This window comes from Salmo trutta, chromosome 27 (assembly GCF_901001165.1).
Source record: "Salmo trutta chromosome 27, fSalTru1.1, whole genome shotgun sequence".
Taxonomy (NCBI): domain Eukaryota; kingdom Metazoa; phylum Chordata; class Actinopteri; order Salmoniformes; family Salmonidae; genus Salmo; species Salmo trutta.
The window spans coordinates 14,254,939-14,280,686 of record NC_042983.1 but is presented as its reverse complement, the minus strand read 5'-3'; the positions used below and the strand labels follow the sequence as shown (position 1 = coordinate 14,280,686).

Genomic DNA, 25,748 nt, shown 5'->3' with positions numbered 1-25,748 from the left:
AAACTATCAATCTTAACATAATCACTAGTTAACTATGGTTGATGATATTACTAGTTTATCTAACGTGTCCTGCGTTGCATATAATCGACGCGGTGCCTGTTAATTTCTCATCGAATCACAGCCTACTTCGACAAACGGGTGATGATTTAACCTCTCTGGGGTATGTGGGACGTGACCGTCCCACCCGCGGTACACACTATCAACAGCCTGTGAAATAGCAGGGCGGCAAATTCAAAACAACAAAAATCTCATAATTCAAATTTCTCAAACACATAAGTATTAAACACCATTTTAAAGATAAGATGCTCCTTAAATCCTTCCGATTTCAAAAAGGCTTTACGGCGAAAGCATAACATTAGATTATGTTAGGACAGCGCCTAAACATGATAAACCACACAGCCATTTTCCAAGCAAGGAGAGGCGTCACAAAAACCAGAAATACAGCTAAAATGAATCACTAACCTTTGATCTTCATCAGATGACACTCCCAGGACTCAATGTTACAAAATACATGTATGTTTTGTTCGATAAAGTTCATATTTATATCCAAAAACCCCATTTTACATTGGCGCGTAATGTTCAGAAAATGTATTCCCACCAAAACTCCCGGTGAATGAGCACATCAATTTACAAAAATACTCATCATAAACGTTGATAAAATTTACAACAGTTATTGAAAGAATTATAGATACACTTCTCCTTAATGCAACTGCTGTGTCCGATTTTAAAATAGCTTTACAGCGAAAGCACACTTTTCAATATTCTGAGTATAGAGCTCAGCCATCAAAGCAAGCTATACAGTTACCCGCCAAGTTCTGGAGTCAACAAAACTCAGAAATAGTATTATAAATCTTCACTTACCTTTGCTGATCTTCATCGGAATGCACTCCCAGGACTCCCACTTCCACAAGAAATTTTAGTTTTGTTCAAAATACTCCATATTTATGTCCAAATACCTCAGTTTTGTTCGCGCGTTCAGATCACTAATCCAAAGGCATAACGTGTGAGCGCAAAATCAGAGACGAAAAGTCAAATAGTTCCATTACCATTCGTAGAAGCATGTCAAACGATGTTTACAATTTAATCCTTAGGGTCTTTTTAACAAAACTTTGATAATATTCCAACCGGACAATAGCGTATTCATTACAGAGGAAAAAGAAGGAGCGGCGTGCCTGCGCAGTAAACAACTCACTGGTCCCAGGCAGTCCACTGATTGACTGAGCTCCTATTCTCTGCCCAGTAACAGTAGATGAATGAAACAAGTTTCTAAAGACTGTTGACAGCCAATGGAAGCCTTAGGAAGTGCAAAATGACCCCACAGACACTAGTTTGAATAGGGATTAGATAGAAAACTACAAGTCACTTCCTGGTTGGATTTTTTCTCAGGTTTTTGCCTGCCATATGAGATCTGTTATACTCAGACATCATTCAAACAGTTTTAGAAACTTCAGAGTGTTTTCTATCCAAATCTACTAACAATATGCATATCCTACCTTCTGGGCCCGAGAAGCAGGCAGTTTAATTTGGGCACGTATTCATCTGAATTTCTGAATACTGCCCCGTCACCAAGAAGTTAACAAGCGCATTTGCGAAAAAAGCACAATCGTTGCACGACTGTACCTAACCATAAACATCAATGCCTTTCTTTTAAAATCAATACACAAGTATATATTTTTAAACCTGCATATTTAGTTAATATTGCCTGCTAACATGAAATTGTGTCACTGCTCTTGCATTCATTGCCTGGCTCGTTCGGAACTAATTTGCCAGAATTCTACATAATTATGACATACCATTGAAGGTTGTGCAATGTAACAGGAATATTTAGACTTAGGGATGCCACCCGTTAGATAAAATATGGACCGGACGTTTTTTTTTCGAGATGATAGTTTCCGGATTCGACCATATTAATGACCTAAGGCTCGTATTTCTGTGTGTTTATTATATTATAATTAAGTCTATGATTTGATAGAGCAGTCTGACTGAGCGGTGGTAGGCAGCAGCAGGCTCGTAAGCATTCATTCAAACAGCACTTTTGTGCATTTTGCCAGCAGCTCTTCGCAATGCATTGCGCTGTTTATGACTTCAAGCCTGTCAACTCCCAAGATTAGGCTGGTGTAACCGATGTGAAATGGCTAGCTAGTTAGCGGATGCGCGCTAATAGCGTTTCAAACGTCACTCGCTCTGAGACTTGGAATAGTTGTTCCCCTTGCTCTGCATGGGTAACGCTGCTTCGAGGGTGGCTGTTGTCGATGTGTTCCTGGTTCGAGCCCAGGTAGGAGCGAGGAGAGGGACGGAAGCTATACTGTTACACTGGCAATACTAAAGTGCCTATAAGAACATCCAATAGTCAAAGGTATATGAAATACAAATCGTATAGAGAAATAGTCCTATAATTCCTATAATAACTACAACCTAAAACTTCTTACCTGGGAATATTGAAGACTCATGTTAAAAGGAACCACCAGCTTTCATATGTTCTCATGTTCTGAGCAAGACACTTAAACGTTAGCTTTCTTACATGGCACATATTGCACTTTTACTTTCTTCTCCAACACTTTGTTTTTGCATTATTTAAACCAAAATCAACATGTTTCATTATTTGAGCCTAAATTGATTTTATTGATGTATTATATTAAGTTAAAATAAGTGTTCATTCAGTATTGTTGTAATTGTCATTATTACAAAATAAAATTAATCGGTATCTGCTTTATTGGGTCCTCCAATAATCGGTATTGGCGTTGAAAAATCATAATCGGTCGACCTCTAATATTGAGTGGCTTTTTGGTGTGCATGTCTGCCCTCATCAGATGACAGCAGACTGTAATGCAGCTCATTGGAGTGTGTGATAAGCAGTTGAGTATATGACTCAAAAGACAGACTAGCGCTCCTGCTGATAACTACTGATTCTGCTGGGGATTCAGGTAAACTAACTGACATCTAAGAGCGCTTGGTTCCCATTGGACTAAAGGAAGAATGACGTTCATGCTTGAGATGCATAAGAGGACAGCTATTGTAATCTCATTCACACATTAGAGCCCACAATGTCAACATGGGGCAACCACTGTAGTGTGTGTAGGATAATATAGTCAAGATGTTGACAAGGTTATAAATAATGATTTTTAATTGAAATAATAATTGTGTCCTTCAAATTTGCTTTTGTCAAATAATCCTCCATTTGCTGCAATTACAGCCTTGCAGACCTTTGGCATTCTAGTTGTCAATTTGTTGAGGTAATGAAGAGATTTCACCCCATGCTTCCATGATGGGCACTTCTCGAAAGGGTTGAGATCCGGTGACTGTGCTGGCCATTCCATTATAGACAGAATACCAGCTGACTGCTTCTTCCCTAAATAGTTCTTGCATAATTTGGAGCTGTGCTTTGGGTCATTGTCCTGTTGTAGGAGGAAATTGGCTCCAGTTAAGCGCCGTCCACAGAGTATGGCATGGTGTTGCAAAATGGAGTGATAGCCTTCCTTCTTCAAGATCACTTTTACCCTGTACAAATCTCCCCCTTTACCACCACCAAAGCACCCCCAGACCATCACATTGCCTCCACCGTGCTTGACAGATGGCGTCAAGCACTCCTCCAGCATATTTTCATTTATTCTGTGTCTCACGAATGTTCTTCTTTGTGACCGGAACACCTCAAACTTAGATTTGTCTGTCCATAACACATTTTTCCAAATCTTCCTCTGTCCAGTGTCTGTGTTCTTTTACCCAGCTTAATCTTTTCTATTTATTGGCCAGTCTGGGATGTGGCTTTTTCTTTGCAACTCTGCCTAGAAGGCCAGCATCCCGGAGTCGCCTCTTTACTGTTGACATTGAGACTGGTGTTTTGCGTATACTATTTAATGAAGCTGCAAGTTGAGGACTTGTGAGGCGTCTGTTTCTCAAACTAGACACTCTAATGTACTTGTCCTCTTGCTCAATTGTGCACTGGGGCCTCCCACTCTTCTATTCTGGTTAGAGCCAGTTTGCGCTGTTCTGTGAAGGGAGTAGTACACAGTGTTTTATGAGATCTTCAGTTTCTTGGCAATTTCTCGCATGGAATAGCCTTCATTTCTCAGAACAAGAATAGACTGACGAGTTTCAGAAGAAAGTGCTTTGTTTCTGGACATTTTGAGCCTGTAATCGAACACACAAATGCTGATGCTCCAGACACTCAACTAGTCTAAAGAAGGCCAATTTTATTGCTGCTTTAATCAGAACAACCGTTTTCAGCTGTGCTAACAAAATTGCAAAAGGGTTTTCTAATGATCAATTAGCCTTTTAAAATGATAAACTTGGATTAGCTAACACAACGTGCCATTGGAACACAGGAGTGATGGTTGCTGATAATGGGCCTCTGTACGCCTATGTAGATATTCCATAAACAATCTGCCGTTTCCAGCTACAATAGTTATTTACAACAATAACAAAGTCTACACTGTATTTCTAATCAATTTGATGTTATTTTAATGGACAAAAAATGTGCTATTCTTTCAAAAACAAGGACATTTCTAAGTGACCCAACTTTTGAACGGTAGTGTATATTTAAAAAAAAGATTGGTGTGAAGGAGTCTTAATACAGTTGGTTGATGACATACAGTAATAAAATATTGGTTGATGGGGGGGGGGGGGGGCGAGATTGGTTGTGAAAAAACAACGTTGACTTTTCCTGAGAGCTTTGAGCGTACCCGATACTGAACCACTTCCTGTCCTCTGTATGAAGGCACCTAACAGGAAGCGTCCCCTCATGTTCGGGCGTGCTTTTTTTTAGGACTTCCCCACCACACCTCTGCAAGCAACCCAGAATAATCATACCAAAATCAAAGCTGCTATATCTGTACCATGGTTATATCACCAACCAGTGGGTGGTTTGAACACTTCTAGCCTATATGTGTTGTCAGAGTTTGCTTTGTACTGGTATGGCTCTGCATTGGCCCCCTGGTGAGATTTTGGATTGAAGTTTGACTGCAGAATGTGGACTTTGATTTGGTAGAGAACAGAGAATTGGTGCATATGTAGTATCTTAATTTGAACACACTGTTGCTGGAGAACTTTCCTGCAATGCAGGAAATGTAAAACTTGTTGTGTATTTAAGGTTTAAAAAGGCTTCTGAAGTTTAATTTCAACTTTTTTCCTTATGAAGGTATCAGCCCCTACAAAAATGTCCATTCATAACCCATATAATAATTCACATTTCCTTTTGCTGCAGGATTCTTTTTCTGCTGTAGCAAACTTTCTCAAATTAAGATCCTACATCTGTAGTGGTATCATTTGTGACTTTATTGGTGTCATGGATCTGTGTCTCTGTCAAAGTGTAATATGGAGTCTGTTGACAAACTACTCTGTCCTGTTAACCTGGAAGAGACAGCCCTCTCACCACCCACCTAGACAGTAGCAGGCAGGGTTGGGTAGGTTACTTTCTAAATGTAAACAGTTACTGGTTACCTTTTCCAAAATTGTAATCATTAACATGACTTTTAGATTACTTTCTCCTTAAAGGGCAATTCCGCTGCTTTTCAACCTCATTCATTATCTCCAACACAATACCAGTGTCTACATATGTGAAAAATACACGTTTCTATGATCTGTGGTTAAAAAAGATAAGAGAGAGGTCCTAAAGAATGCTTCTCTGTGACATCACAGGGTAGGATTAAAAGTAAGAATAACAGTGGTTTTCAAAACCTGCAATGAGTTTCTAGCCAGAGGGAGGGTATTTTCTTGCTCCCCACTAGAGGTCGACCGATTAATCGGAATGGCCGATTTAATTAGGCCCGATTTCAAGTTTTCATAACAATCGGAAATCGGTATTTTTGGATGCCGATTTTATTATTTTATTTTATTTATTTATTTTCTCTTTAATAAAAAAAAATTAAACATGAAATGTACACCTTTTATTTAACTAGGCAAGTCCGTTAAGAACACATTCTTATTTTCAATGACGGCATAGGAACGGTGGGTTAACTGCCTTGTCCAGGGGCAGAACAACAGATTTTTACCTTGTCAGCTCGGGGATTCAATCTTGCAACCTTATGGTTAACTAGTCCAACGCTCTAACCACCTGCTTTACATTGCACTCCACAAGGAGCCTGCCTGTTACACGAATGCAGGAAGAAGCCAAGGTAAGTTGCTAGCTAGCATTAAACTTATCTTATAAAAAAACAATCAATCAATCATAATCACTAGTTAACTACACATGGTTGATGATATTACTAGTTTTATCTAGCCTGTCCTGCGTTGCATATAATCGCTTAGATACACGTTGCTCCAACGTGTACCTAACCATAAACATCAATGCCTTTCTTAAAATCAATACACAAGTATATATTTTTAAACCTGCATATTTAGTTAATATTGCCTGTTAACATGAATTTCTTTTAACTAGGGAAAATGTGTCACATCTCTTGCAACAGAGTCAGGGTATATGCAGCAGTTTGGGCCGCCTGGCTCGTTGCGAACTGTGAAGACTGTTTCTTCCTAACAAAGACAGTTGACTTCGCCAAACGGGGGATGATTTAACAAAAGCGCATTTGCGAAAAAAGCACAATCGTTGCACGACTGTACCTAACCATAAACATCAATGCCTTTCTTAAAATCAATACACAGAAGTATATATTTTTAAACCTGCATATTTAGCTAAAAGAAATCCAGGTTAGCAGGCAATATTAACCAGGTGAAATTGTCACTTCTCTTGCGTTCATTGCACGCAGAGTCAGGGTATATGCAACAGTTCACGCCGCCTGGCTCGTTGCGAACTAATTTGCCAGAATTTTACGTAATTATGACATAACATTGAAGGTTGCGCAATGTAATAGGAATATTTAGACTTAAGGATGCCACCCGTTAGATAAAATACGGAACGGTTCCGTATTTCACTGAAAGGAAAAACATTTTGTTTTTCGCGATGATAGGTTCCGGATTCAACCACATTAATGACCTAAGGCTCGTATTTCTGTGTGTTTATTATATTATAATTAAGTCTATGATTTGATAGAGCAGTCTCACTGAGCGGTGGTAGGCACCAGCAGGCTCGTAAGCATTCATTCAAACAGCACTTTTATGCGTTTTGCCAGCAGCTCTTCACAATGCATTGCGCTGTTTATGACTTCAAGCCTGTGAAATGGCTAGCTAGTTAGCGGGTGCGCCCTAATAGCGTTTCAAACGTCACTCGCTCTGAGACTTGGGAGTGGTTGTTCCCCTTGCTCTGCATGGGTAACGCTGCTTCGAGGGTGGCTGTTGTCGATGTGTTCCTGGTTCGAGCCCAGGTAGGAGCGAGGAGAGGGACGGAAGCTATACTGTTACACTGGCAATACTAAAGTGCCTATAAGAACATCCAATAGTCAAAGGTATATGAAATACAAATCGTATAGAGAGAAATAGTCCTATAATTCCTATAATAACTACAACCTAAAACTTCTTACCTGGGAATATTGAAGACTCATGTTAAAAGGAACCACCAGCTTTCATATGTTCTCATGTTCTGAGCAAGTCACTTAAACGTTAGCTTTCTTACATGGCACATATTGCACTTTTACTTTCTTTTCCAACAATTTGTTTTTGCATTATTTAAAGCAAATTGAACATGTTTCATTATTTATTTGAGCCTAAATTGATTTTATTGATGTATTATATTAAGTTAAAATAAGTGTTCATTCAGTGTTGTAATTGTCATTATTACAAATGCATTTCAAAAATCGTCCGATTAATCGGTATCGGCTTTTTTCGGCCCTCCAATAATTGGTATCGACGTTGGGGGGGAAAAAAAACATAATCGGTCGACCTCTACTCCCCACATCACCGAGAATCTCATTGTTTGAAAATCCTTATTTTCACTTTTGATGATGTCATCGGCTAGAACTTTTTAACTAATACAAAACGTAGAAAAATGCCCCAATTTCACCTATGTTGACACATGTATTGTGCTGGAGATAAAGAAAATGAGGTTGAAAAGTGGTGTAACTTGCCTTTTAAAAAGGTAATATTAATTTGTGTCTTATTCAATTATCGATTGAACGGTAATATTCGGTAATACCGGCACTGAACACAAGGTGAGCTATTTTCAAATCTCACTGAGCCTTTGTAACCCGAAGGTTAGCTATGCTAACAAGTACATGTAAACTCCCATCGAGAATGCTAACTAAATGCCAACGAGCGTATTGCAAACATTTTATACCGTCTCTGACCTAAACTACAGTGCCTTCGGAAAGTATTGAAACCACTTGACTTTGTCCACTTTTTGTTAAGTTAGACTTATTCTAAAATGGATTAAATAAATAAAAATCCTCAGCAATCTACACACACTACCCTATAATGACAAAGCGAAAACAAGTATTCAGACCCTTTTGCTATGAGAGGTGAAATTGAGGATCTGGTGCATCCTATTTCCATCGCTCATCCTTGATGTTTCTACAACTTGATTGGCGTACACCTGTGGTAAATTCAATTGATTGGACATGACTTGGAAAGGCACACACCTGCCTATATAAGGTCCCACAGTTGACAGTGCATGCCAGAGCAAAGACCAAGCCATGAGGTCGACGGAATTGTCCGTAGACTCCGAGACAGGATTGTGTCAAGGCACAGATCTGGGGAGGGTACAACAAATGCCTGCAGCATTGAAGGTCCTCAAGAACACAGTGGCCTCCATTCTTAAATGATTGAGTTTGCCAAAAGGCACCTAAAGACTCTCAGATCATGAGACACAAGATTTCTCTGGTCTGATGAAACCAAGATTGGAACTCTTTGGCCTGAATGCCAAGTATCACGTCCGGAGGAAACCTGGCACCATCCCTACGGGAAGCATGGTGGTGGCAGCATTATGCTGTGGGGATGTTTTTCAACGGCAGGGACTGGGAGACTAGTCAGGATTGAGGCAAAGATGAACGGATCATAGTACAGAGATCCTTAATGAAAACTTGCTCCAGAGCTCTCAGGACCTCAGACTGGGGCGAAGGTTCACCTTCCAACAAGACGACAACCCTAAGCACACAGCCAAGACAACGCATGAGTGGCTTTGGGACAAGTCTCTAAATGTCCCCGGGTGGCCCAGCCAGAGCCCGGACTTAAACCTGATCTAACATCTCTGGAGAGACTTGAAAATAGCTGTGCAGTGACACTCCCCATCCAACCTGACAGAGCTTGAGAGGATCTGCAGAGAAGAATGGGAGAAACTCCCCAAATACAGATGTGCCAAGCTTGTAGCATCATACCCAATAAGACTTGAGGCTGTAATCACTGCCAAAGGTGCTTCAACAAAATACTGAGTAAAGGGTCTGAATACTTATGTAAATGTAATATTTCAGTAAAAAAAAAAGGATTTGCAAAAAAAAATTAAAATTGCTTTGTCGTTATGGGGTATTGTGTTTTTAGTCAATTTTATAATAAGGCTGTAGCGCAACAAAATGTGGAAGAAGTCAAGTGGTCTGAATATACTTTCCAAAGGCACTGTATTTTCAGGACAGACATCCCAGTTCTTAACATTATACAAGTAACTCCAAAATGCTACTCACAGTTGGCTGGATGCACAAAACAAGTATTAGACAGCAGGGCTCTTGATCCAGGAGGGTATTCTCTGCAGTTACTGGCAAGCGAGGCTTGATTTTGGAAGAAGCTAACCACTTAGCTAGATGGCTAACTAGCTAACCACTTAGCTAGATGGCTAACTAGCTACTAAATTAGCAAACTGAATGCACAACTGCAGAGCATTTAGCACATTTTAGAAGTAAACTTAATAGTTGTGAATTCCATACTGTTAACTAGATCACTTGTAGATCACTTGGCGCGTGCTGCACAACAGTGAGTGACTCACAAGGCTCCGGTCTCGCGTTGTTTGCTTGTAAACAAACACCACGTGGCTGGCTACTAATGGTAAGCTTCATAATGAAAAATTATGTGACGGGTGAAATGAATCTTTTAACATATTTCACAAGTTGATTGCATGTATTTTTACTTAATATTCAATTTCTAAGATAACTTTAAAGAAATCGTTTTTACTATTGACTGTATTGAAAACCATCCCTTGGCTATTTCCAAATACCAAATACTCCAAGCATAAGTCAGTCCAATTAATTTAATACCCCTTGATCTTCAAGAATATGACTTGGAAATATAGATTAGCTAAATTGTTTTACCTGGGCATAAACTAAGGATTTATTAGCCTATAGTCTACTCTGTTTATGATTGTGTTATAGATGAATGATTGGGCTCATTGCTTCGATTTGAAAAAGAGATGCTGTTCCCATGAAATGGCATGCTTCGTGCACTACCCGAAAGTCCTGAAAAATGAATGCCATATGCTGCATTTCGTATAGGCCTATTTATGTTTTTGTTGGTGACACCATGATATCTTGATAATTTGCAGCTGTTTACAGTGGCAAAGTATGTGAGCCTTTTGGAAATACCTGGATTTCTGCATAAATTAGTCATGAAATTTGATCTGATCTTCATGTTTCAGTTCAGCAATATTCTTTGGATTTCTGGTGTGAACTGCTCTCTTGAGGTCATACCACAGCATCTCAGTCAGGCTGAGGTCAGGACTCCAGAAAGTGTATTTTCTTCTGTTGAAGCCATTCTGTTGTTGATTTACTTCTGTGTTTTGGGTCGTTGTCCTGTTGCATCACCCAACTTTTGTTGAGCTTCAATTGGCAAACAGATAGCCTTACATTCTCCTGTAAAATGTCTTGATAAACTTGGGAATTAATTTTTCCGTCGACAATAGCAAGCTCTCCAGGCCCTGAGGCAGCAAAGCAGCCCCAAACCGTGATGCTCCCTCCACTATACTTTGCAGTTGGGATTAGGTTTTGATGTTGTGCTGTGCATTTGTTTCTCCGCAGATAGTGTTGTGTGTTCCTTCCAAACAGCTCAACTGTAGTTTCATCTGTCCACAGAATATTTTGCCAGTAGTGTTGTGGAATATCCAGGTGCACTTTTGCAAACTTCAGACGTGCAGAAATGTTTATTTTGGACAGCAGTGGCCTCTTCCGTGGTGTCCTCCCATGATCACCATTCTTGTTTAGTGTTTTACGTATCGTAGACTCGTCAATAGAGATGTTAGCATGTTCCAGAGATTTCTGTAAGTCTTTAGCTGACACTCTAGGATTCTTCTTAACCTCATTGAGCATTCTGCGCGGTGCTCTTGCAGTCATCTTTGCAGGATGGCCACTCCTAGGGAGAGTAGCAACAGTGCTAAAATTTCTAAATTTTTATAGACAATTTGTCTTACCGACTGACTGATGAACATCAAGGCTTTTAGAGCTCTTTTTGTAACCCTTTACAGCTTTATGCAAGTCAACAATTCTTAATATTAGGTCTTCTGAGATCTCTTTTCTTCAAGGCAGGGTTCACATCAGGCAATGCTTCTTGTGAATAGCAAACTCAAATTTTGTCAGTTTTTTATAGGGCAAGGCAGCTCTAACCAACATCTCCAATCTCGTCTCATTGATTAGACTCCAAGTTAACTGACTCCTGACTCCAATTAGCTTTTAGAGAAGTCATTAGCCTAGTGGTTCATACTTTTTCCAACCTACACTGTGAATGTTTAAATTATGTATTCAATATAGACAAGAAAAATACAATTTATGTTATTAGTTTAAGCTTAGATGAAGATCAGATCAAATTTGATGACCAATTTATGCAGGAATCCAGGTAATTCCAAAGGTTTCACACTTTTTCTTGCCACTGTAATTATAAGTCTATTGACGCACCCGTGCTTCAATCTAAGTAACATAATTTATGGAAAGGGAAGACTCGTGAACACGATGGTGTTCTTCAATTTCTTCTGTAACCCCCAAGTGTCACGGGACTTGTCTGAAGGTACCCCATACAAACAAATGGATGTATGGAGGGAGTTTTGTGCCAACAAAAATAAGGGGTTAAATGTGTCCCAGAAATGTCCTGCACTTTCTTATCGTCTAGATATAGGACAGACACTTCAAAAAAAAATGTTTTGTTTGTTTTTTGCCATTTATGAATGTTACTCAATGCGTTTCTATGGGCTGTAGTAGTAAAGGCCAAATTCATTATTATTATTATTTTTATTTTTGAAGACATACTTACATACATGCATAAAGGGGTCCTAAAAAAACGACCATATGTTAGCTTTGTACCTATTGGGCTAAAATACACATACAGTGCATTTGGTAAGTATTCAGACCCCTTCCACATTTTGTTACAGCATTTTTATAAAATTAAGTACATTTTCCTCAATCTACACACAATACCCCATAAGGACAAAGCGAAAACAAACAGGTTTTTAGACATTTTATCAAAAAACAAATACCTTATTTACATAAGTATTCAGAACCTTTGCTGTGATACTTGAAATTGAGCTCCGGTACATCCTGTTTCCATTGATCATCCTTGATCTGTTTCTACAACCTGATTGTAGTCCACCTGTTGTAAATTCAATTGATTGGACATGATTGGGAAAGGCACACACCTGTTTATATAAGGTCAGAGCTAAAAACCAAGCCAGGAGGTCAAAGGAATTGTCCGTAGAGCTCCGAGACAAGATTGTGTCGAGACACAGATCTGGGGAAGGGTACCAAAACATTTCTGCAGCATTGAAGGTCCCCAAGAACACTGTGGCCTCCATCATTCTTAAATGGAAAAAGTTTGGAACCACCAAGACTCTAAGTGAGCTGTCCATCTGGCAAACTTAGCAATTGGGGAAGAAGGGCTTTGGCCAGGGAGGTGACAGAGAACCCGATGGTCACTCTGACAGAGCTCCAGAGTTTCTCTGTGGAGATGGGAGAACCTTCCAGAAGGACAACCATCTCTACAGCACGCCACCAAAATGGCCTTTATGGTAGAGTGGCCAGATGGAAGCCACTCCTCAGTAAAAGGCAAACGACAGCCCGCTTGGAGTTTGCCAAAAGGCACCTAAAGGACTGTCAGACCACGAGACACAAGTTTCTTTCGTTTAATGAAACCAAGGTTGAACTCTGGCCTGAATTCCAAGCGTCACTTCTGGAGGAAACCTATCACCGTTCCTACTGTAAAGTGTGGTGACGTCATTATGCTGTGGGGATGTTTTTTCAGCGGCAGGGACTGGGAGACTAGTCGGGAAAGATGAACAGAGCTTGAGAGGATCTACAGAGATCTCAGGATCTACTGTTATTTACTCTTGTGCTTCATCTCTTACAAAAGCTTTCCAGAACTTGCAAACTGCTTTTAATACTGTTCAACATACCTTGTCTCAATTGAAGCTTATCCTCAATACTGACAAAACAAAACTACTGGTGTTTTCTAAAGCAAGAAATAGACCTCTGAACCTTTCACCTATTACTACCTGTCAGGGCAAGGAGATTGAGGTTGTAACCTCATATAAATATCTTGGAATTTTGATTGATGATGGCCTCTCTTTTAAAATGCATATTCAACAACTTACAAAAAAATTGAAGCTGAAATTAGGATTTTATTTTAGGAATAAGGCTTGTTTTTCTTTTGAAGCCAGAAGGAGGCTAGTATCAGCTACATTTATGCCTTTACTAGACTATGGGATATTTTATATATGAATGCTTCCGCTCAGTGTTTGAGATCAATTGACACCCTTTACCATGGCACTCTGAGATTTATTTTAAATTGCAAAACCCTTACGCACCACTGCACTTTGTATACCAGGGTTGGCTGGCCTTCTCTAGTCACTCGTAGGCTCAGTCACTGGTATACTTTTATTTACAAAGCCATTTTGGGTTTACTACCTTTTTATTTGGGCATTTTTATTGTTCAGAAATGTGGTGGGTACTCTCTTCGTTCGCGGGACTTTATCCTGCTAACTGTTCCAAATGTCCGAACTGAATTTGGTAAAAGGGCTTTTATGTACTCTGCGCCATCGTCTTGGAATGTCTTACGAAATACTTTTAAACTGGATGAACTTGTCCCGATTGGTATTTTTAAATCACGGATGAATGATCTGGAGACTGATTCCCTGACCTGTCAATGTTTTTAATTTGCTGTTTTTGATTTTGTTGTATTCTTTGTTAATTCTATGGTTTTTACTAGATTACTTGTAGTTTTTCATATTGTTTGTCTGTAATTTTTGTAATGACTTGGCGCTGCCTATCTTGGCCAGGACGCTCTTGAAAAGAGATTTTTAAATCTCAATGAGCCCTTCCTGGTTAAATAAAGGTTAAATAAAAACAGAGAGGAATGGGAGAAACTCAATGCAGGTGTTGCCAAGCTTGTAGCGTCATACCCAAAAGACTCGAGGCTGTAATCATTGCCAAAGGTGCTTCAACAAAGTACTGAGTAAAGGGTCTGAATACTTATAAAACGTGATATTTCAGTTTTTTTCTAAATTTGCAAGAATGTGTAACTTGTTTTTGCTTTGTCATTATGGGGTGTTGTGTGTAGATTGATGAGAAAAACAACAACAATTTAATCAGTTTTAGAATAAGGCCTTAACAAAATGTGGAAAAAGTCAAGGGGTCTGAATACTTTCCGACTGCATCGTACATTTGTGAACAGCCATCCACAACGACCACAATTTGTAAGGCACAAATAGCTAAATGAGAGAGCAGCAGTATGATTCACATCAATGCACTATGTAGATATAAAAAATGTATGATATCTGTGTCAGCCGTAGTAGGCTACACAACTGCTGTCATCCTTACCGCCAAGCGTTTATTCGAGTTTGATATTTTTTGGATGCCGACAGCAGTCGCACCATTGGAAGACACAGCTTGGACTGTAGACTACAAAAGCCTATTCCTGCTCTTCCCACAATCCATCAAACACATTTGGTGTGTTAGTGGTCTCTGACTTGTGGTCAGACTCGATTAGGCGGAACCAACTTTTAATAAAGGTTAAATTAAAAGAATTCTGTGCAGCTTTTTTCGGTACTGATTTTAATTATTGAGAGAACCAAGGTGTCAATTGTTTTTTTTTTCTGATCTGATTGCATTATTTTTGTTGGTACTGGATTGCAGTTAGTTTTTTTTTTGGTAATCCGTTACTCCCCAACCTGGTAGCAAGACATACCTCTTTCCCACACACACACCTTACTTCCTGTGGCGTTTCTCTTGGAAGCACGGCTGATTTCCCATCTCTCTCCTTCATCACTGGTAAAGCCTCTATACTGGGAAGCCTGTCATCTAGGATTAGGGTTCTGCCTGCTAATCAGGCTATTAGTGACTGAGTCGGGCAGCGGGATTAGGGCCTGTCTAACCATGCTCTGCTCTGCCTCCGTTCTGGGGTCAGGAGTCACAGGCACAGGGTAGGCATGCAGCCCCAGTCTAATCGGCCCATCAACCACACCCAGGAGAACGTCTTGATTATAACAACTAAACAATGCTGCTTTTGTCTTCTCTGGTAAATGAGGTTAATGTGGGTTACAGGTATAACTAAGATAATACAGTGGTATTGTGCCTCACACCTGCCCTGTGACTCACACGTTACAACCATAGTTTACCGTAACAGCCTTGCAAAAGGGCTTACTAACAAAGACCAGACGTTAGACATTCATTTATAGAATGTATGCCTACCTCAGTCTGTTTAACCAAAACTGTAGTGCAGTGATAACACTGCACTGGTACCAGCCTTGTACGGCACAGCTGCTGATATAGGCTAGGCATAAGCCTAGACATTCTTTTACAGACTCATAGGCTGTCCACCGTGAGACACACCCACTCTCTGTCTCACACTCAAAACCACACACACACCCCTGTGGTAAAGGGGGACTTTGTACCTGTAGTGCTGAGTAAACAATCTGTCAGCTTGCACATGATGTGGGTTTTTTGATATGGAGTCATTTTTTTTTACCCTTAGTACCCCTCACTTCATCAATGAAGTTTTAGTTACGTTTTTATAAAATGGGCAAGGAATGGGCCTTTCAACTATAGAACTTTGAAAAAAAGTGTCTTCCATTTTGTCTGATCTTTGATAATTTATTTAAGCCTAAATTATATTTTGACTAAATTATATTTTGACTAACTTAGCTAAAGTAGCATTAAGAGCTGTCTAATCAAACATGCGAAAATACCCTCCGTGCCGCTAGTATCACACAAAACATAACATGGCATGAGAGGGGAGGCTTACGGCGCAAAGTACATATTGTACACATACAATTTAGTGTAGTAGCGCTTGCCTAACAGTTTAGTTTAGGCTAATGTGGACTGGTGTGGGATGTCTCCTTTTGTCCCAGAGAGCAGTAGGCAATATGTTGTTTAGCCTGGCCACAGGTCTGACAGTAACAATGACAGGAAAGAGTGGCTGGGGAGTTGTAAACACTTGTTGGACCTGTGCTCTATGCAGCTGTATACAAACAATCACATTGTTTCACTCCAGGAAGTGCTGTTTCAGAGGCTGGAGGGCTTTGTTAATGACTGAGCCTGAATGCTCCTCTCTTTCACTTCAACTTACCCTGTTTCTTTTTCTTGCTCTGTTGTCCCCCCACAATTAAATCGGGGAGGGGACTGTGGATCTGTCTCTGTCTCTCCGTCCGTTCATATGTTAGTCACACGCAATATCTCAGACAGCACTGGCCCGATTTGGATGAATGTTGCGTCTTATCATAGACATCCGGCATTTAGAAAATGATGCTGATTGACCAGATGGTGGTGCTATAACAAGATTGAAAATGCAAACTTTGAAAGGTCATGCCCTTCACCCCATTTGACCTAAAGTCTTCAAATTCAGTATACGGGTCCCTCTCCTCACAAGGGTCAAATTCGCTTCAGGGATCCATAAGGTCTGCTATGATCGATTTTCTGCCATTTAGAATTTTGTGAAAAATACTTAAAATGATATTCTTCTGGCACCGAATGACCAATCTGCATTAAACTTAATATGTTGCATCTGTGGACAAAGGTCTCTGAATGCAATATTTTCCGGACTAATACATAAAACATGGTTGATATTGACCAATAAACATTCAAACTAAACTGTGGGCTTGGTCTGGCATATAAATGCATATAAATCAGTCAATTACAGTATATTCGTATGGTAACAATTTGCTGCAAACACTGTCAAGACTCAACATATGCAAGAACATTCATATCGACCACAAGGTGGCGATATAACGGGCACATGTTTGTCTTTGAGTCTGTTTGACGCGGAGTGCTAAAATTTGGCACATGCTCAGGGATATGAGTCTAGCTAACCCACTCGATATTCAGACACCGCTGGCCCGATTTTGAGAACTTATGTGAATGATGTGTCTTGCTATTGAGGTCAATTAAAAAAAAATAATAATTATTACACTGATTGTCCCAAGGGGGGAGTAATCAACTGTACGTACAGCTGAAGTCGGAAGTTTACATGCACTTAGGTTGGAGTCATTAAAAATAGTTTTTCAACCGCTCCACAAATTTCTTTGTTAACAAACTATATTTTTGGCAAGTTGGTTAGGACATCTACTTTGTGCATGACACAAGTAATTTTTCCAACAATTGTTTACAGACAGTGAAATAATCTATCACAATTCCAGTGGGTCAGAAGTTTACATACACTAAGTTGACTGTGCCTTTAAACGGCTTGGAAAATTCCAGAAAATGGTGTCATGGCTTTTGAAGCTTCTGATAGGCTAATTGACATAATTTGAGTCAATTGGAGTGTACCTGTGGATGTATTTCAAGGCCTACCTTCAAACTCAGTGCCTCTTTGCTTAACTTCTTTCGGATCATTGGGGCGCTAGCGTCCCACCTCGACAACATCCGGTGAAATTGCAGAGCGCCAAATACAAAAGTAGTAATATTAAACATTCATAAAAATACAAGTGTATTTTGTGTTATACACCATTCTTTAGCTTAGAATCTTGTTAATCCAACCGCTTTGTCTGATTTACAATAGGCTTTACGGCGAAAGCATAGCATTTGATTGTCTGAGGACAGCGCCTCACCCACTTCCTGCATTAACATGAATTCATAGCCTGCACAGGTGTCACAAAACTCAAATAGCGATAAAATAAATCACTTGCCTTTTGAAGATCTTGATCTTTTTGCAATCCAAAGGGTCCCAGTTGTTTTGTTCGATAAAGTCCTTGTTTATATCCCAAAAATGTCAGTTTATTTGGCACGTTTGATTCAGAAATCCACCTGTTCCACCTCGCCCAACATGCCTACAAAGGAATCTAAAAAGTTACCTGTAAACTTCGTCCAAACAATTCAAACAACGTTTCTAATCCAACCTCAGGTACCCTTTTAATATGTAAATAATTGATGAAATTTAAGACGGAATATACTGTGTTTAATACCGGAGAAAAAGAACGAGGAGTGCGCTCTCATTCATGCGTGCCAAGAGACTAGAGTTCTTCTGAGGGACACTTCGAAAGAATACGAATACTAATTCATTTTTCAAAAAACAAGCATGAAACAATGTCTAAAGACTGTTGACATCTAGTGGAAAACATAGGAACTGCAATCTGGGCCCTAATTATTAGACTTTCCCATTGAAAGAAAAGTCCAATGACCTCAAAAAATATATAATTGTCCTCGGGGTTTCACCTGCCAAGTAAGTTCTGTTACACTCACAGACATTATTTTAACAGTTTTAGAAACTTTAGCGTTTTCTATCCAATACTACCATGCATATGCATATCCTAGCTTCTGGGCCTGAGTAACAGGCAGTTTACTTTGGGCACCTCAGTCATCCAAACTTCTGAATACTGCTCCCTAGCCTTAAAAAGTTAACATCATGGGAAAATCGAAAGAAATCAGCCAAGACCTCAGTTAAAACAATTGTAGACCTCCACAAGTCTGGTTCATCCTTGGGAGCAATTTCCAAATGCCTGAAGGTACCACGTTCATCTGTACAAACAATAGTACGCAAGTATAAACACCATGGGACCACGCAGCCATCATACCGCTCGAGAAGGAGATGTGTTCTGTCTCCTAGAGATGAGTGTACATTGGTGCGAAAAGTGCAAATCAATCCCATAACAGCAAAGGTCCTTGTGAAGATGCTGGAGGAAACAGGTACAAAAGTATCTATATCCACAGTAAAACGAGTCCTATATCGACATAACCTGAAAGGCCACTCAGCAAGGAAAAGCCACTGCTCCAAAACAGCCATAAAAAAAGCCAGACTACGGTTGGCAACCGCAGATGGGGACAAAGATCGTAGTTTTTGGAGAAATGTCCTCTGGTCTGATGAAACAAAAATAGAACTGTTTGGCCATAATGACCATTGTTATGTTTGGAGGAAAAAGGGGGACGCTTGCAAGCTGAAGAACACCATCCCGTGATGCACGGGGGTGGCAGCATCATGTTGTGGGACGTGCTTTGCTGCAGGAGGGACTGGTGCACTTAACAAAATAGATGGCATCATGAGGTAGGAAAATTAATGTGGCTACATTAAAGCAACATCTCAAGACATCAGTCAGGAAGTTAAAGCTTGGTCGCAAATGGGTCTTCCAAACGGACAATGACCCCAAGCATACTTCCAAAGTTGTGGCAAAATGGCTTAATGACAACAAAGTCAAGGTATTGGAGTGGCCATCACAAAGCCCTGACCTCAATCCTATAGAAAATGTGGGCAGAACTGAAAAAGTGTGTGTGAGCAAGGAGGCCTACAAACCTGACTCAGTGACACCAGCTTTGTCAGGAGGAATGGGCCAAAATTCACCTAACTTATTATGGGAAGCTTGTGGAAGGCTACCTGAAACATTTGACCCAAGTTAAACAATTTTAAGGCAATGCTACCAAATACTAATGGAGTGTATGTAAACTTCTGACCCACGAGGAATGTGATGAAAGAAATAAAAGCTGAAATAAATATTTCTCTCTACTATTATTCTGACATTTCACATTCTTAAAATAAAGTGGTGATCCTAACTGACCTAAGACAGGGAATTTTTACTAGGATTAAATGTCAGGAATTGTGAAAAACTGAGTTTAAATGTATTTGGCTAAGTGGTATGTAAACTTCCGACTTCAACTGTACATTAGTCACACGCAATATCTCAGACACCACTGGCCCGACTTGGACGAAACTTAAGTGAATGATGCTTCTTGCTATAGAGATCCCTCATTTACAAAATTGCACTGATTGGCCCATTGGCATCATTCGTGGTAGACATGTTTACTGTTGCCTTGTTTATCTCTTTTTCCAATCTCGCTTATTCGTTTTGCATTAATACTCTTCCTGTCCTTTACATCAGTGAACTAAAACACCCATGTGTGTCACTATAACCTTCCCAGCATTGTATCTATACCCTCTTCAATTTCCCCTCTCCTCCGCTACATCAGCTCTAGTCAGTGCACAGTACAGTAGGCCGGCCCTCTTTCCATCCTGCCACGCAACCAACTCTCATGAAGTGTTCACCGTCATCAGACAGACATAGTATGATGTGCTGCTATCTCTATCAGCCACCCACACAAAGCCCTCTGTGCCTCTAGTCACACCTCCTCTATTCTTGATTCGTTATTGTGGTTCTTTTTGCAAGGGCTGGCCTGGTTGTGTTTTTCCTTTAGTCCCCTGGGCCAGTTCTGTAGTCACAGTACTGCAGTGAGTGGAAAGTGGCCATGGCACCGTTCCAAGATGCTAGATTTACATTTGGTCATGTTAGTGCAGAAGTGTGCTGATCTGACACAGCGCATAACTCCCAATGCACTGTGTTTGTGTGTGTGTGTGTGTGTTACTCATTCCACAACAAATGTGGTAGAAACAGGCTACAAGTTATCCTGTTTAGTTTATCAGTAACAGTGTGTACCTCTTGTTACTGATTTAAAAATTACTTGCTTTATGGGATGCATGAGGCACCAGTCATTCTCCAGTCCTGTTGCCCTAATTCCCCAGTTTTTCAGGAAAATTATGGCCCAGAATGACCACATTGGACCAGCTAATATCTGGGCCCGTATTCACAAAGTGTCTCAGAATAGTAGTGCTGATCTAGGATTAGGTTCTTCCTGTCCATGTAATATTATCCATTATGGTCTTAAAGGCTAATCTGATTTTCGATCAGCACTGCCACTCTGAGACACTGAGTACAGGCTCTGGTTTCACTGAATGGTACTGGACTTAACTGGTGTTGGTTACTGCACCCTCAAAGGCTAAATGTGCCAAAGCTGTTCATGTTCCTGTTATTTTAGCCCAGGCCAAGAGGCAGACCTGTTCTTGTCACCTACAAGTAGTCTGTTTTGCTGATTTTTGTTTTTGCATTCTATTTCAGAAGAGTTGCTTTTTCTGTGTCCGTCACCATCTTCTCACGTTTCCTTTGATATACAATTTGCTGTAATAATACGTCCCCATAAACTCCATCTTGGCATTCGCCAGCAGGGTTTTGGTGAAGAATTACAGCATATTATCACTTTAGCTATTCCCCTTTAGCAAGATTGTAGGACAAACAAAGGAATTTACAATGATAGGCAGATACAATGAACCTTTCACTCTGCAATGAAACTCTACAATGCACAATGAAGTTAAATGCATAAATCAATCAACATGATAGGGTACCATTGCACGGAATGGGCTGACTCGCCATAATAACATCAGGTCTCCCCCGCTGTTTGTTGTGGTTGTCCATTAAGAACCACACGCTCAGATGAGTTAGTGCTGACAGAGGAGAGGGGATGGTGTGTTGATTGTGTTCATTGTGCTGACGCGTGTTGCGGCAGAGTGTTGTCTTTGCTTTGGTGGTTTAGCCTATGCGCGCGCACACATTTTAATTAAAGGAGACTAAGGAGGGATGTTGTCATGAAAGGTTGCATGGAGGAGGGCAGGCCTGATGGAGTGAGCAGGATGGTGGTGGGGTAGGCCTGATGGAGGTGGGCAGGATGGAGAAGGGTAGGCTGGATTAGGGATGGGCATTTGACATTTTTTGACTGTTGGAGTACTCCAAAAAAAAAAAAAAGAGCACATTTAACTAAAGGCCTATGCCAACAATGTGCAACAATTGGTATCAGTCTCTCAATGTCATACATATGTTTTGGAAAATGTCCTCAAGCTCTACAAGACAATGTTGAATAAAATGAATTTAACGTAACAGTCAAGACACCTGTTTTGTAGGAAAAGAGAACATGTTGTAATAAAATATAGCAGACAAAAACACAAAACATTTGAGGCATCTTAAAAAGTTAAAGTAAATCATAATGCTTTATTAAGAAGTGTAATAAACTACTGAGAATTAATAATGTTATATGTAAAGCGCTTTTCATTATGCTGAATAATCTGTGCATAAAATTAAAACCAAATAAGACAAAAAAAATGGACACAACTACACAGGGCAGCTGACGCTAGAAGGGGCGCAGCTGACGCTAGAAGGGGCGCAGCTGACGCTAGAAGGGGCGCAGCTGACGCTAGAAGGGGCGCAGCTGACGCTAGAAGGGGCGCAGCTGACGCTAGAAGGGGCGCAGCTGACGCTAGAAGGGGCGCAGCTGACGCTAGAAGGGGCGCAGCTGACGCTAGAAGGGGCGCAGCTGACGCTAGAAGGGGCGCAGCTGACGCTAGAAGGGGCGCAGCTGACGCTAGAAGGGGCGCAGCTGACGCTAGAAGGGGCGCAGCTGACGCTAGAAGGGGCGCAGCTGACGCTAGAAGGGGCGCAGCTGACGCTAGAAGGGGCGCAGCTGACGCTAGAAGGGGCGCAGCTATCAACAGAAAGCCTTTCTAAAGAGTACTGTCTTTAGGCCTGTTTTAATGAGATGTTATTCATAATGAGTTGTTACGTCTATCATGTCCAAGCAGTAGTGCATGATTCAGCATATTTTGATATGCAGCCTTATACAATGATTGTCATGTATATTTGGTTGACTTTTTGTTATATTGTGCTGTCAAAATAGAGCTCCAGAATGTTTTTGTTTTTTTATTTTTTACAATAGAGATGAATTTGCCTTCATCTTTATGTGGACTAATATTATACACGGAGTATACAAAACATTAAGGACACCTGCTCTTTCCATGAGACTGACCAGGTAAAAGCTATGACCCCTTATTGATGTCAGTTGTTAAATCCACGTCAATCAGTGTACATGAAGGGCAGGAAACAGGTTAAAGAAGGATTTTTAAGCCTTGAGACATGGATTGTGTCTGTGTGCCATTCAGAGGGTGAATGGGCAAGACAAAATATTCAAGTGCCTTTGAACGGTGTATAGTAGTAGGTGCCAGGCGCACCGGTTTGTGTCAAGAACGGCAATGCTGCTGGGTTTTTGCATGCTCAACAGTTTCCTGTGTGTATCAAGAATGGTCCACCACCCAAAGGACATCCAGCCAACTTGACACAACTGTGGGAAGCATTGGAGTCAACTTGGCCCTGTGGAAGGCTTTCGACACCTTGTAAAGTCCATGCCCCGAACGAATTGAGGCTGTTCTGAGCGCAAAACTCAATATTAAGAAGGTGTTCCTAATACTTGATATACTCAGTCTAACTCAATTGGTGGTAATTCACCACCTGAGGAAGTGAAAACTCAAGACACATTAGCTAGATCACTAACTCCTATATTGTAACACCTACTGCTAGTAGCCATGTATTACTCTTAACAGTAAATGTAATGTCCTAAAAAAAAACTGCAATAGCCAAGACACTCCTCTCTTTAATATGGACAACTACAGTAGTTGCTTCCCAATTTGCATTTTGAGATGTTAAACAATCACGAGGGGCACACAAGGGGGGTGAGAGACTCGGTCATTACAGCAGCCGTCCCCATCGAAGCAGGCACAGCAGCAGGGCGGACACTTTTATTACAGGAAGGATGAGGATAATGGTTATATCCGCCCCAAAATTAGGACGTTTTGATTGAGGTGACCAGGTACCTTGTGCAGCTAGCAACAGTGCGATCAATTACAAATTTAGCTCACACAGCCAAGTCAAAGGGTCGCAAAATGCGACTAACTGGTCGCAGTCTGGAGCCCTTTGTGGCTTTGGTAATAATAACCTAATCCCCTGTGTTGAACATACACCCCCCCCCCCCACATATTACAAGGAAATTAGTTTGTGAAACAAATCTTACCTTTACATTTTATAGGGAACTTAACATTATTCTCAACTGGAACACTTGCTACAATGTTCAACATCTAAATGAGTGGTGTTAGTCCAGCTTTCAAGGGGTTTGTGCAATGATTTATATACACTAGATGACGGGGGGCACTGTTTAGAAGCTACCGCTCCTCCATCTTGGCTCTCCTAAAATATTTTTTACAATGTTGGAAGTTATAGAAATGCATTTATTCATGTCTAAATTTGTTTTTGCCACGTTTATTCTATTACAGACACCTTAATGCATACTTTTAAATTGTATGTGAGCTAAACATACAAAACAAACTTTTTCCGTAGCCCTTTACACAGGCTGATTTGGGCCCTAATAAGGGCCTAAATTGGAACGTAGTGGCTTTACAGTAATAAGCTATACATGATGTCTGAGCTCTAGCTCTGCCCTTCACAGTGCTGCATAGGTTTTTTGATGGACAGACATTCTGGACTTGAGCACCTCATGCGACAAGAAGTTGCTCCATCCCTCCCGGTAATTGGTCAACTTTTTTTTTTTGTCTGAGTGAGGTAAATGCTGAAAATGTAAGATGACTATGTATTTTGAAAGATGAGGTGTTGAGGATTATAATAAATACAGCTTTGATGTCATACTAGCATAAAATTCATATACAGTGTCAGCGTTTATGATCCATGATTTGATGTACTGTTACAAAATTACATGTTGATATACCCTGGGTTGTTCTGAACAGAATGAGCCTAATGAGTGTTTGTTTATTGTGAAGAAAATTTGCTGCAGGACCTGAATGCACTCATGACTCTTTCAATGCAAACACAAATTACGATCTGTTTCTCTGAAATTGACTTTTGAAAGACTAACACTGTAAGATTGTATTTTATATCTTAGCTGATCATGTTGGCAATATGGCAAGCTTTCAAATCATGCCCACCAGATCCAGATTGCGGTTTTATAATGGACAGTTTTTGGATTGCGTAAACAACAGTAATTGTGTGATGGCAGGTGTCAGGACTTGCCCTCCTGGATGGAGATCAAAGGTGCCGGCTAATCAAAGGTTTCAAGACCCTCGTCTCCTGGGGGAGTTGGACAGTTTTATGATGGTCGTAAATACCTTACAGGAACTTTCTCTCCCATGCCAGGCAGTATTGAGGGGACAGAACCCTTTTGTTACAAAGAGATTCTTCCCGCCAAAACCACAACATCAAAGTGGATAATGAAGCAATATTTCTAACAAAAAATGTGTGAAATGGTCGAGAGGGACTTAAAGAACAATCATGTCAGATAATGTATTTTGTGATATCATTAAAGACGCTATGACGGAAATATTGTAACTTTAAGAGCTTTCACAGTGTATATGTCAGAGTTATATCTTAATGTTGTAACTTATATGATTAAATAAACTATTTGTGAGAAGATAAAATGTGATTTTTGCCTTCTAAATGAGAGGTTTTTCATACAAAGTTTTACCCAGTCAGTAACCACGCTCACGTGAGCACAGACATTATGCCAAAAGGATGGAACGCCCCTTTTGCCTGAGTGCTTATAAAGGACTCCTAAAGAATTACCATATTAGACCAGTACATTGCCGGGTTGCTACTAGCGTGTAAAATGGTTTAAAACTACTAGACCAGTATATGTGCATCGTGACCCACAGTGTGAGCTGAATGTTACGAAATGGTAAGATCCTCTGAAACTCAACAAAGAATAAGACTACTAGACTAAAACATGCACCGCCTACAGGTCTGCATGTAACGTAGTCTAGGCAACTCGACCGAAGACGAGAAAAGAGGAACATTTTCCTATCAACCGACCATTGGAACATCTAATGAATCCAGTCTAACGAACACTTCCAGAACAAAGCCAACTACTAAGGACATTGTGACCTCT

At 40.4% G+C, this 25,748-nt stretch overlaps 1 protein-coding gene across 2 annotated transcripts in view; it reads left to right on the top strand.

The window, feature by feature from the left end:
• iqgap2 (IQ motif containing GTPase activating protein 2) overlaps positions 1–25,748 on the top strand; it is a 79,033-nt gene that overhangs the window by 12,208 nt on the left and 41,077 nt on the right. The gene's annotated exons all lie outside the window — the stretch shown is intronic.